This window comes from Leptonychotes weddellii, chromosome 10 (genome assembly GCF_054177405.1).
Source record: "Leptonychotes weddellii isolate Sample4059 chromosome 10, ASM5417740v2, whole genome shotgun sequence".
NCBI classification, from domain to species: Eukaryota; Metazoa; Chordata; class Mammalia; order Carnivora; family Phocidae; genus Leptonychotes; species Leptonychotes weddellii.
Window position 1 is genome coordinate 51,838,077 of NC_138378.1, and position 15,081 is coordinate 51,853,157.

Below are 15,081 nucleotides of genomic sequence, written 5' to 3' on the forward strand. Positions count from 1 at the left end.
TTTGTCCTTTTTAAACAACTAATTAGGCATCCGTCCATGAACAAAAGTGCCACTTGCTAGTTGTGGGCTCCAACACCAAATGCCAAAGGACCTGGGAGAAGTCTCACTGCATCTGGTAATAGGCAAACAGCATATTTTGTACAGGCTGTGGAACCTACAGGCTCAGTATAGGCTATGGAGCCAGCAGGAGCTGGAGAAACTGCTCCAGCTCTTCTCAGGTAAAATCTGGAGAATGCTGACAGGACAGTCACCCTCAGGCAAGAGACTTTGTCAAAGTCCAGCCTTGCTGAGGGGAAGATTCTAACATACTATTGGATTTCAAAAAATTATAAATTTGGATACACTTAAGAAGGTAAGAAGAATTTTGTCAGTGTTGGCCTCCCAAGGTAACACAGGATGGGGCTGAACTAGCTGGTGGTGACCTCTCCACTGCCAGTAAAGAAGAGTGGTGAGTGTCCAGGTACCCCAGCTGTGCAGCACACTGCTGGAAAAACCCATTTCCCTCCAGCAGCACCAAGAGTACTGAGGTGCAACCTCCGTAACTGGGGGAAAGCAAGAGATCAAGAAAGAGGCTCTTTGTATCAAGATGTTCTTTGATAAGAACATCAAAGGGTGTTAAAAAGGGAATGAGCCTCTGGAAGAATCTCACTTGAGGATTTCCAACTCAGCCCACAGGCAACCCCCATCACCCAGAGTGCTAAACTTCACTCTGCAGCCAGCTGTTTGTGTGTGCTCCTGAGTGCAGCATCCAGAGTGAGCTCCAGTAAATGGAGTACTCTCTGGCCGGTTGGGGGTGGGGGTGGGGGGCAGAGGATCAGACCAGACTGTGGACAAGGGAGAAACCACAAACTTGAGTGCCATCTGCTGGCAAACACAAGAGCAGGTTGGCTGTTGGAAACCTGTGAGTTGTAAGAACCAGAGAAGACCAAAAAGCTTAAGAATTCTGCCATAAGTGGGACTAAGAAGTATAGAGCAGGTATATCCACACAAGGCTAGAGAAAATCCCAGATATAACAGGGCCAACAGACAGTATATTCCTTCTGAAGCTGACTAGTAAAGATCTGAGGAGTTCTGCTGCTTGAAAAGCAAAAGCAGCAATGCAAAACTCCAAAGAGAATGATGAATGAGGGAAACAAGTCATCCTGTAAAGGTAACAATAATCCTCTAATAACTGAACTCAATGACATGGAATTTCACAATCTAGCTCATAAAGAATTCAAAATAGTTCTTTTGAGATACTCCATGAGCTACAAGAAAACACAGAAAAAAACAACTCCATGCAGTCAGGAAGACATAAAAAGAATGAGAATTTTAACAAAGGAATCATAAAAACAAAACAAAACAAAAACAAACAGAAAATCTAGAGTTGAAGAATTCAATGAATTAAATGAAAAAGAAAAATGCAAAGTAAACCAAAGAGATGACAGAATAAATGAGCAAGAGGATAGGAACTTCCAAACAACCCAATCAGAAGAGAACAAAGAAAGAATGAAAAAGAGCAAAGAAAGCCCACGTGATCTATGGGAATCCATCAAACATACAAATATTAGAGTAATTAGTATTCCAGAAGGAGAAGAGAGGGAGAAAAAGCACAGAAGTTTATTTAAATAGCTAAAAACATCCTAAACCTGAGAAAGACTTGGACATCCAAGTTTACTAAGCTAATAAATCACCCTATTATCTCCAGTGAAAAAGAGACCTACTCCACAACTAGATGGTCAACTAATCATTGACAAAGCAGGAAGGAATACTCAATGGAAAAAAAGACCATTTCTTCAACAAATCGTGTTGGGAAAACTGGACAACATGCAAAAGAATGAAACTGGACTTCTTACAACATGGATAAAAATAAATCCAAAATGGATGAAAGACCTAAATGTGAGACAGGAAACCATCAAAATGCTAGAGAAGAACACAGGCAGTAACCTCTTTGACATTGACTGTAGCAACTTCTTACTAGATAGGTCTCCTGAGGCAAGGGAAACAAAAGCAAAAAAAACCCAAAAACCCTATTGCTACTTTGTCATGATAAAAAGCGTCTGTACTGCGAAGCAATCAACAAACTAATGGGTAACCTACAGAATGGGAGAAGATATTTGCAAATGACATATCTGATAAAGGATTATCCAAAATCTATAAAGAACTTATCAAACTCAACACCCAAAAAAACAAATAATCCGGTTTAAAAATGGGCAGAAGACACTTTTCCAAAGAAGACAACCAGATGGCTAACAGACACATGAAAAGATGCTCAACGTCACTCACCATCAGGAAAATACAAATCAAAACTATAATGAGAGATCACCTCACCCTAGTCAGAATGGCAAAATTAACAATACAAGAAACAACAGGTGTTGGCAAGGATTTGGAGAAAGGGAAACCCTTATACACTGTTGGTAGGAATGCAAACTGGTGCAGTCACTCTGGAAAACAGTATGGAGGTTCCTCAAAAAGTTAAAAATACAAATACCCTACAACCCAGCAATCACACTACTAGGTATTTACCCAAAGGATACAAAAATACAGATTCTAAGGGATATGTGCACCTCAATGTTTATAGCAGCATTATCAACAAATAACCAAATTATAGGATGAGCCCAAATGTCTATGGACTCATGAATGGATAAACAAGATGCGGTATATATGTACACAATGGAATATTACTCAGCCATAAAAAGACTGAAATCTTGCCATTTGTAATGATGTGGATGGCGCTAGAGAGTATTATGCTAAATGAAATAATCAGAGAAAGACAAATACCATATGATTTCACTCATATGTGGAATTTAAGAAATAAAACATGAATATGGGGGGAGATAGAAGAGGCAAACCATAGAACAGACTCAACTATAGAGAACAAACAGGGTTACTGGAGGGGAGTGGGCAATGGGATGGGTTAAATGGGTAATTGGTAATAAGGAAGGCATTTGTGATAAGCAAGTGTTTTATCTAAGTGATGAATAGATAAATTCTATACCTGAGACTAATACACTGTATGTTAATTGGAATTTAAATAAAAACTTAAAGAAAAAATAAACAACCTTTAGGGAAGCATACTAAAAGTTCAGAATGTTGAAGGCATACCATGCTATTTCTTTCTCCTTGTAGGAAAAAAAAAAAAAAATCACAGACCAATGTAATCTTGGCACTAAGCTGTGCTAGTTCGGGTGAGAGGCAGAGAAGGGTAAAGTTTACCTGATCTTCTTACCCAATTCAATGTAGTTCTTCTCAGCTTTGTGTTTGTTTGGAGTACTGAAACCTCTGACAGGGATCTTGACCTCTAATAAAGGCATTTTTGCCCTTAAGAGGTTAGGTTAAACTGGGGCGCATGGGCGTCTGCCTTCAGCTCGGGTCATGATACCAGGGTCCTGGGATCGAGCCCCGTATCAGGCTCCCTGCTCCGCGGGAAGCCTGCTTTCCCTCTCCCACTTCCCCTGCTTGTGTTCCCTTTCTCGCTGTGTCTCTCTGTCAAATAAATAAAATCTTAAAAAAAAAAAAAAAAAGAGGTTAGGTTAAACTGTTGGTTACCAGAGGAGAGGTGGGTTGGGGGATGGGTTAAACAGGTGATGGAGATTAAAGAGTGTAGTTGTTGTGATGAGCACTGCATGTTCTATGGAAGTATTGAATCACTATGTTGTATACCTGAAACTAGTATTATACTGTATATTAACTAATGAATTTAAATAAAAACTTGAGAGACCTACTCTAACACACATTATAATGAACATGTTAAAAATCAAAAATAAACAGAAAATGTTAGAAGCAGCCAGAGCTGGGGTCCAGGGGAGGGAGAAAAGATTCTAACCTACAAAGGAACCCCCAATTAAGCCTAATTCAGCAGATTTCTCAACAGAAACTATAAAGACCATGAGAGAGTGAAATAACATATTCCAAGTGTTGAAAGAAAATTGCCAACCAAGAATAATGTATCCAGGAAAGTTATCCTTCAGATATGGAGAAATAAAAGCTTTTCTTCAAGCATACTAACATTTGCAGTATACGGGTTCACAGAGGGAAAGAGAGAGAATGGGGCAGTAAACTTATTTGAAGAAACAGTAGCTGAAAACTCCCCTAACCTGGGAAGGAAACAGATATTCAGGTGCAGAAAGCAAAGAGAGCCCCAAACAAGATAAACTCAAGGAGGCCTACACCAGGATATGTAATAATTAAGATATCAAAGATAATCTTAAAAGCACCTAGAGAAAAGCAATTAGTTACATACAAGGGAAACCTGTAGGTTACTAGCTCATTTTTCAGCAGATACTTTGCAGGTCAGAAGAGAGTGGCAGGATATATTCAAAGGAAAACTATGAAAGGAGGGAAAAAAAACTATAAACAAGAAGAATCTACCTGGCAAGGTCCTCATTCAGAATTGAAGGGGAGATAAAGAGTTTGTCAGACAAACAAAAAGTTAAAGGAGTTCATCACCATTAAACCAACCTTACAAGAACATGAAGGGACTTCTTTAAGCAGAAGAGGCCATTATTGGAAGAAAATTATGAAAGTAAAAAGGTTCATGGGTAAAAGTAAACATAGTAAAGGTAGTAGATCAATCACTTATAAAGCTAGTATGAAGATTAAAAGGAAAAAGTAGTAAAAATCAGTTATATCTAAAAAATTAGTTAAGGGTGATGGACATTAAGGAGGGCATGTGATGTAATGAGCACTGGGTATTATATAAGACTGATGAATCACAGACCTGTACCTCTGAAACCAATAATATATTATACATTAATTAAAAAATAAAATACAAAAAAATAAATTAGTTAAGGGATTCACAAAATAAATTCAAAATATGACATATACATAAAATGTAGAGGGGGGAGTAAAAATGTAATACTTTTAGAATGTGTTTGAACTTAAGTGACCATCAACTTAATATGGACTGCTATATACTTAGAATGTTATATATGAGCCTCATGGTAACTAGAAACCAAAACCTGTAATAGATGCACAAAAAATAAAGAGAAAGGAATCCAAGCATAAACACCAAAGGAAGTCATCAATTGCAAGGGAAAAGAGCAAAATAAGGAAGAAAGCTACCAAAAAAACTAGAAAACAATTAACAAAATGACAATAAGCATATACCTATCAGTAACTACTTTAAATGTAAATAGATTAAATTCTCCAATCAAAGACACAGACTAACTAAATGGATTAAAACAAAAAAACAAAAAACCAAGACCCACCTATATGCTGCCTTCAAGAGACTCACTTCAGGCCTAAGGACACATAGCAGACTAAAAGTGAAGGGATGGAGAAAGATATTCCATGCAAATGGAAGGTGGGGGGGGGAAGAGCCAGGATAGCAATACTTCTATCAGACAAAATAGACTTTAAGACAAAGGCAGCAACAAGAGACAAAAGAATATTACATAATGATAAAGGGATCAACAAGAGGATATAATAATTGTAAATATCCACGCACTAAGCATAGATGTACCTAAATATACAAAATAAATATTAACAGACATAAAAGGAGGAATTGACAGTAACAGTAGGAGACTTTTACACCCCATTTACATCAATGGATAAATCATCCAGACAGAAGAATCAGTAAAGAAACAGTGCCTTTGAATAACACATTAGAGTAGATGGACTTCACAAATACAGAATACTTTACCCAAACACAGAAAACATTCTTTTCAAATGCACATGGAACATTTTCCAAGATAGATCACATGGCAGACCACAAAACCAATCTCATTAAATATAAGACTGAAATCATATCCAGCAGCTTTTCCGACCATAGTGGTATGAAACTAGGAATCAATTACAGGAAAAAGAAACAACTGGAAAAAAACACAAATCTGTGAAACCTAAATAACAGGCTACTAAAAACAAACAAAAAAACCCCAAGCTACTAAATAACCAGTAAGTCAAAGAAGTCAAAGAGGAAATTTAAAAAATACCTGGAGATTATGAAAATGGAAACAACAGTCCAAAATATTTGGGATACAGCAAAAGCAGTACTAAGAGGGAAGTTTATAATGACATAGGCCTACTTAAGGAAACAAGAAAAACCTCTGGGGCGCCTGGGTGGCTCAATCAGTTAAACAGCTGCCTTCGGCTCAGGTCATGATCCCAGAGTCCTGGGATGGAGCCCCGCATCGGGCTCCCTGCTCAGCGGGAAGCTTGCTTCTCCCTCTTCCACTCCCCCTGCTTGTGTTCCCTCTCTTGCTGTGTCTCTCTCTGTCAAATAAATAAAATCTTAAAAAAAAAAAAATGAAACAAGAAAAACCTCCAACAATCTAACTCTCCACCTAAAGAAACTGGGAAGAGAACAAAGAAAGCCCAAAGTTAGTAGAAGGGGGAAAAAATAGAGACCAAAGTAGAAATAAATGAAATGAAGACTAAAAACAATAGAAAAGATCAATGAAACCAAGAGCTGGTCTCAAAAGGTAAAACAAAAGATAAACGAAAATGATAAACTTTTAGCAACACTCAAAGACAGGATTCAAACAAGAGGAGAACAACCAATACCACAGAAATACATAAGAGACTACTACAAAAATTATATGCTAACAAACTGTACAACCTAGAAGAAATAAATTTATTAGAAACATACAATCTTTCAAGACAGAATCAAGAATAAATAGAAAATCTGAACAGACTGATTATTGGTAACAAAACTGAATTGTAATAAGCTTCCAACAAAAAGTTCAGAACCAGATGGTTTCACAGGTGAATTCTACCAAGCATTAAAGAATACCTATCCTTCTCAAACTATCCCCTCCCCTCCCCAAATAGAAGAAAACCCTTCTAAATTCATTTTATACAGAAAAAGCATTTGACAAAATTAAATATCCATTAATGATTAAAAGAAAAATCAAACTCTCTTGGGGTGCGTGGGTGGCTCAGTCGGTTAAGCGTCTGACTCTTGATTTTTTTTTTAAAGATTTTATTTATTTATTTGAGACAGAGAGAATGAAAGAGAGAGAGCACATGAGAGGGGGGAGGGTCAGAGGGAGAAGCAGGCTCCCTACCGAGCAGGGAGCCCGATGCGGGACTCGATCCAGGGACTCCAGGATCATGACCTGAGCTGAAAGCAGTCGCTTAACCAACTGAGCCACCCAGGCGCCCTCTTGATTTTGTCTCAGGTCATGATCTCAGGTTTGAGATTGAGCCCTGCAACAGGCTCTGCACTGGGCAGGGAGTCTGCTTAAGATTCTCTCTCTCCCTCTGCCATCCCCACACCCCCCTCCCCAGCTCTTTCTCTCTCAAAAAATTAAAAAACAAAAAACACCAAAAACATCTCAAGGAATAGGTATAGAAAGAACATACCTCAAGATAGTAAACCATATATGACAAATCCACAGTTAATATACTCATTAGTCAAACACTGTGAGCTTTTCCTCTAAGATCAAGAACAAGAATGTATACCCTTCCTACTTTTATTCAACATAGGACAGGAAGTCCTGGCCACAGCAATCAGACAAGAAATAAAAAGGCAAAAGGCATCAAATTGGTAAGGAAGAGGTAAAACTGTCACTATTTGTGCATGACAGGATACTATTATAGAAAACCCTGAAGACTCCACTAAAAATCTCTTGCACTTCTATACACTTATGAAATAACAGAAAGAGAAATTAAGAAAACTATCCCATTTACAATTGTACCAGAAAGAATAAAATACCTAGGAATAAATTTAACCAAGAAGGTGAAAAAACTGTACTCTGAAAACCCTAAGACATTGATGAAAGAAATGGAAGATGACAAAAACAAATGGAAATATGTGCCACACTAATGGATTGGAAGAATATTATTAAAATGGATATACTACCAAAGCAATACAGATTCAATGCAATCCCTATCAAAATACCAATAACATTTTTCACAAAACTACAACATATAATCCTAAAATTCATATGGAACTACAAAAGACCCTGAATAGCCAAAGCAATCTTGAGAAAGAACAAAGCTGGAGGGGTCAAAATTCTTGATTTGAAGCTTCAAAGCTATAGTAATCAAAACATGGTGCTCACACAAAAATAGATACACAAATTAATGGAACAAGATAGAGAGCCCAGAAATGAACCCACACTTATTTGGTCAGTTAATCTATGACATAGGAGGAAAGAATATACAATGGGGAAAAGACAGTCTCTTCAATAAATGGGCTAGGAAAACTGGACAGTTACATGCAGAAGAACAAAACTGGACCACTTTCTTATACCATACACAAAAATAAACTCAAAATGGGTTAAAGACCTAAATGTGGGGCGCCTGGGTGGCTCAGTTGGTTAAGCGACTGCCTTCGGCTCAGGTCATGATCCTGGAGTCCCAGAATCGAGTCCCCTATCAGGCTCCCTGCTCGGCAGGGAGTCTGCTTCTCCCTCTGACCCTCCCCCCTCTCATGCTCTCTCTAGCTCATTCTCTCTCAAATGAATAAATAAAATCATAAATAAATAAATAAATAAAAAGACCTAAATGTGAAATCTGAAACAATAAAACGTCTAGAAGAAAACAGAGTAATCCCTTGGACACGGGCCAACATTTGTGACAACCGGGATGGACCTAGAAGGTATTATGCTAAGTGAAATAACTCAGAGGAACAAATACCATTTGATTTCATTTATACATGGAACCTAAAAACAAAAAACAAAAACAAAACAAAAAAACCCCAGATGAACAAACAAACAAAAACAGACTCCTAGATATAGAGAACAAACTGATGGTTGACAGAGGGGAGTGGGGTGGGGAAATGGGCAAAATAGGTGAAAGTAAGAAATACAAACTTCCAGTTATAAGTCACAGGAATGAAAAGTGCAACACCAGGAATATAGTCAATAATATTGTAATAACTTTTTATGGTGACAGATGGTGGTGACTACACTTATCACAGTGAGCACTGAGTAATATATAGAATTGTTTAATCACTATGTTGCATACCTAAAACTAATATAACATCGTAGGTCAGCTACTTCATTAAGAAAAAGTAATGGTCTTTCCTAAACAAAAACAGGTAGTTCATCACTACTAGACCTACTTTACAAGGAATGCTGAAAGTTCTTTAAGCTGAAATGGAAAGATGCTGGTGACATGAACACACAACACACTGGTAAGGGTAAATATACAGTCGGACTTAGAAACTCTAATTTTGTAATACGGTCGTGTGATAAAATGTTACCAACAGTACAGAGGTTAAATGAAAAGAGTATTAAATAACTATAGCTGGGACACCTGAATGGTAGAGTGGGTTAAGCCTCTGACTCTTCGTTTCGTCTCAGGTTGTGATCTTGGGGTTGGGAGATCCAGCCCAGCGTCGTACTCCATGTTCAGTGAGGAGTCTGCTTAAGATTTTATCTCCCTCTCCCTCTGCCCCTTCCCCCCGCCTGTGCTCTCACACTCGCTCTCTCTCAAATAAATATTTAAAAAAATAACTGTAGCTACTATTACTAGTTAAATACACAATACAAAAAAAGTGGTAAATTGTGACATAAAAAATGTAAATGTGGGGATAAAAAGGTAGACCTTTTATATGTGATCAAAGTTAAGTTGCTATCAGCTTAAAATGATACTCTTAAGATGTTTTATGTAAGCCTCACGGTGTGAAAATAAAGATACCTCATTTAAAATGTAGTAGGGAAGCCAGCAGGGGGAGCTCTCACACCCTACCACTCGTCATTGATTGCAGACCTCACAGGAAGAGAAGAGACGAACAGTCGATTTCAGCTACTATTTTATTCCAGCCAGGGGAAGAAAGATTCTCCTCCCCCAGAAATACCCCAGCAAATCGCAACTCAGCCAATGAAAAACCACTATACTTCAAGCTCCCAGTTCACTCCAATGGACTTTTTATAACAGCACTCCCAGCTTCTCCCTTATATCTATAAAAGAGCATTTTCTGTACTTTGTTATGTGGGCTTTCCTATGGCTTACCGTAGCTTGCTTATCCTAGATTGCAATTTTCTGCTACTCCCCAATAAACCCCTTTTTGTTAGTAAAATAAGTGACAGGTTTTTTTTTAAGATTAACAATGGTAACCCCAAAACAAAAACCTAGAGTAGATTCATAAAAGATAAAGAAAGGGGAAACAGACTATACCACCATGGAATCACCAGTTTACAAAGGTAGACAGAAACAAGGGGAGGGGGGGAAATACAATGGAACTACAAAACAGCCATAAATCATTAGTAAGATGGTATTCAAAAGTCCTTACACATCGGTAATTACTCCAGATGTAAATGGATTGAAATCGCCAATCAAAAATCTGAATAGATTAAAAAAAAGCAAAGACAAAAACAAGACCCAACTACATGCTGTCTACAAGAGACTTACTTCAGATTTAAGGACATGCATCGGTTCAAAATGAAGAGATGGAAAGAGATATTCCATCAAAGTGGAAACCAAAAGAAAACAAGGGTAGCCATATCTGTATTACACAAAATAGACTTTAAACCAAAAAAGGTAACATGAGATAAAGAATGTTATTATATAATAAAGGGGTCAACTCATCAAGATCATAAGTGTATATAGACCCAACATTGGAGCACCTAAATATATTATGGAAACATTAACAAATCCTCAGGGAGAAATAGACAACAATATAATAGAGAACTTCAATACTCTACCTTCAGCAGTGGATAGATCATCCAGACAGAAAAAAAACAAAAAACAAAAAAACAAGAAAACATTGGACTATAGCCATATAGTAAACCAAATGGACCTATAAGACATTTGTGGAACATTCCATACAACAGTAAAAGAATACATATTCTTTTCAAGGGCACAAGGAATATTCTCCAGGATAGGTTATATGTTAGGCCACAAAACAAGTCTTAGAGATTTTAAGAAGATTAAAATCATACCAAGCATCGTTTCCAACCACAATGGTATGAAACTAGAAATAAAAAATGAGAGGAAAGCTGTAATATTTACAAGCATGTGCAAACTCACAACACACTCCTGAACAACCAATGAGTCAAAGAAGAAATTTTAAAAAATCTCAAATGAGAACATGACACACCAAAAATCTATGGGAAGCTGCAAAAGCAGTTCTGAGAAGGAAGTTTAGAGTGACAAATGCATATATTAAGAAAATACAAAGATCTCAAGCAAATTAACTTTATACCTCAAGGAACTAGAAAAAGAAGAAAAACTAAGCCAAAAGTTAGCACAAGGAAAGAAGTAACAAACATCAGAGTGGAAATAAATGAAATAGAGACCAGAAAAATAATAGAAGAGGTCAACAAAACTAAGAGCTCTTTTTTTTTCCCCCAAAAGATAAAACTGATAAAACTTTAGCTAGACTAAGAAAAAAAGATTCAAATCAATAAAATCAGATATGGGAAGGGAGACATTACAAATACTACTATAGGAATACATATCATAAGACTTATGAACACATATGCCAAAAAACTGAGTAACTTAGAAAAAAATGGATAAATTCCTAGAAACATACAACTTACCAAGACCATCAGGAGAAATAAAAAATCTGAACAGACCAGTAAACAAGTAAAGAGAATGACTCTGTAATAAAAAACATTCCAACCAGAAAAGCATAGCACTAGATGGCTTCACTGGTAAATTCTACCAAACATTAAAAAAATTAATTAAAGCTAATCCCTCTCAAACGCTTCCAAGAAACTTATGAGGAGAGAATTCTTCTGAACTCATTTTATGAGGCCAGCATTGCCCTGATGCCAAAGCCCAAAACTATAGACTAATATCCCTGATGAATATAGCTGCAAAAATTCAACAAAATATTAACAAATCTAATTCAACAACACATTAAAAGGATCATATACCATGATCAAATGGAATTTATCCCAGGGATGCAAGGATTGTTCAACAAATGCAGATCAATATATGTGACACATATTAATAAATGAAAAATAAAAACCTTACAATCATCTCAATAGATGAGAAAAGACATTTGACAGAACACAACATCCTTTCAAGATAAGAACTCTTAACAAATTGTCTACAGAAGGGATGTATCTCAACACAATAAAAGCCATGTAGGACAAGCCTATGGCTAACATACTCAATAGTGAAAGATTTAAGGTTTTTCCTATAACATTAGGAACAAGACAAGGATGCCCATTATCACCACTCTTATTCAACTTACTACTGGAAGTCCTAACTAGAACAATTAGGCAAGATAAAAAAATTAAAAATATCTATTCACAAAGGAACAAGTAAAATTGTTCTCATTTATAGGTGGCACTATCTCTTATTTTTAAAAAAAACCCTAAAGTCAACCAAAAAACTGTTGGAACTATACTGAATTCAGTAAAGTTGCAGGATATAAAAACCAATACAGAAATCAGTTTTGCTTCTATAACAATGAAATATCTGAAAAAGAAAATTATCCCATCACAATAGCATCAAAAACTAATACGTTAGGAATAAATTTAACCAGGGGAGCGAAAAATCTGTACAATGAAAACCACAAGACTTTGATGAGAAAAACTGAAGACACAAACAGATGGAAAGATACCCCATGTTCATGAATTAGAAGAATTGTTAAAATGGTCATACTACCCAGGGCACCTGGCTGGCTCAGTTGGTAGAGCATGTGACTCTTGATCTTGGGGTCATGAGTTTGAGCCTCACATTGGGTGCGGAGATTCCTTTTTAAAAATGTCCATACCATCCAATTGCAATTAGTTAATTGCAATTAATGCAATTCCTATCAATATACCAATGGCATATTTCACAGAAACAGGAAAAAAGAAAAAAACCCATCTTAAAATTTGTATGGAGCCACAGAAGTCCCCGAATAGCCAAAGCAATTTTGAGAAAGAAGAACAAAGCTAGAGGCATCACATTTCCTTATTTTAAACTATACTACAAAGCTTTAGTAATTATGTCAGTATGATACTGGCATAAAAATAAACTAGACCAATAGAATTGAATAGAGAGCCAAGAAATAAAACCCTGCATATGTGATCTGCTAATATTTGACATAAGAGCCAAGAATGCTCAATGGGGAAAGAATAGTCTCTTCAACAAATGGTGTTGGGAAAACTGGACAACCACATGCAGAAAAAGGAAATTAGACCCTTATCTTACACCACACACCAAAATAAACCCCCAAACAGGTGAAAGTCTTAAATATAAGACCTGGTACTATAAAACTCCAAGAAAACAGGAAAAAATTCTCTTGACATTGGTCTTGACAATGATTTATTTGAATAGGACACCAAAATCATAAGCAACAAAAGCAAAAATCCACAAGTGGGACTACATCAAATTCAAAGGCTTCTGCACAGCAAAATAAATTATTAATAAAATGAAAAGGCAACTTATGCGATAGGAGAAAATATTTGCAAACATATTGGATAAGGGGTTAATATCCAAAATAAATGAAAAAAAACTCATACAACTCAGTAACAAACCAAAAACCCCCTAAGCAATCCAATTTAAAAACAGGCAGAGTGATTGAATAGAAGAAAGACATTCAGAGTGGCAAAAAAGTACATGAAAAGATACTCAACATTACTAATCATAAGGGAAAGGCAAATCAAAACCACAATGAGATGGAATGAGCAAGTCATGGGGATAAAAGGTAGAGCATAGGAAATAGACTCAGTGGTATTTTAATAGTGTTGTATGGGGACAGAGGGCAGCTATGCTTATGGTGAGCCTAGTGTAAGGTACAGACTTGTTCAGTCAATATGTTGTACACCTGAAACTAATGTAACATTCTACATCAACTGTACTTCAATGAAAATAAAGACCAACTGAAAACAAAACAAGACCACAATGAGTCATCATGTCACACCTGGTAGAATGGCTAACATCAGGAAGACAAGAGATAACAAGTGTTGGCAAGGATGTGGAGATAAGGGAACGCTTGTGCACTGTTGATGGGAATGAAAATTGGCATAGCTGCTATGGGCAACAGTATTCAGTTTCCTCAAAAAAAAGTTCTATTTAAAAATAGAACTACTAGAGCTGCTGGGTGGCTCAGTTGGTTAAGCGTCCAACTCTTGATCTCGGCTCAGGTCTTGATCTCAGGGTCATGAGTTCAAGCCCCACGTTGGGCTCTATGCTGGGCGTGGAGGCTACTTTAAAAAAGAAAGAAAAATATGGGTGCCTGGGTGGCTCAGTCGGTTGGGTGTCTGCCTTGGGTTTGGGTCATGATCCCAGGGTCCTAGGTGTGACTCCCACATCAGGCTCCCTGCTCCGTGGGAGCCTGCTTCTCCCTCTACCTCTGCCTCTCTTTCAATCTGTGTCTCTCATGAATAAATAAATAAAATCGTAAAAAAAATAAAAAGAAAGAAAAATAGAACTACCATGTGATTCACCAATCCTGCTTCTAGGTATATATCCAAAGGAATAAAAGCAGGATGTCAAAAAGATATCTGCACTCCCATGCTTATTGCAGCATTATTCACAATAGCCAAGATATGGAAACAACCTAAGTTCCGTCAATAGATAAGTGGATAAATTAGATGTCACACACACACACACACACACACATATTCCTTAGCCATTAGAAAGAAGGAAATTCTGCCAGTTGGACAACATGGATGACCTTGAGAGCATTATGCTTACTGAGGTAAGTTAGACAAAGACAAATACTATAGGATATCACTTATATGTGGAATCTAAAAACAAAAAAACCCCTAGAAACAGAATGGAATGGTGGTTACCAGGGGCTGGGGGGAATTGGGGAGATGTTATTAAAGGGCACAAACCTGCAACCAGAAGATGAATAAGTTCTGAAGACCTAACACACAGCATAGCGATTATATTCACCAATACTGTATTATATACTTCAACACTGCTAAGAGACTAGATCTTAATTGTTCTCACCACAAAAAAGAAATGATAAGTAATCATATTGCAATGTATGAATCTATCAAATCAACACCTACACCCTAAGCTTGTGCAATATTATATGTAAATTAGATATCAATTTAAAAAATTTAGAAACAACAACAAAAGAAAAGTAAAGGAGAACTGGAAACAGTTGAGAAAGTCCCTTCCTCTCAGGAAAAGCCACATCCAGCAAGATCGGAGAAAAGATTTTGGCAAATGATGGCCGAGACCCGACTGCAGCTGTGGCACTTAAACTTGGCTGCACGTATCCGTTTCTGTTGCTGTAAAGGTTACCGCAGACACGGT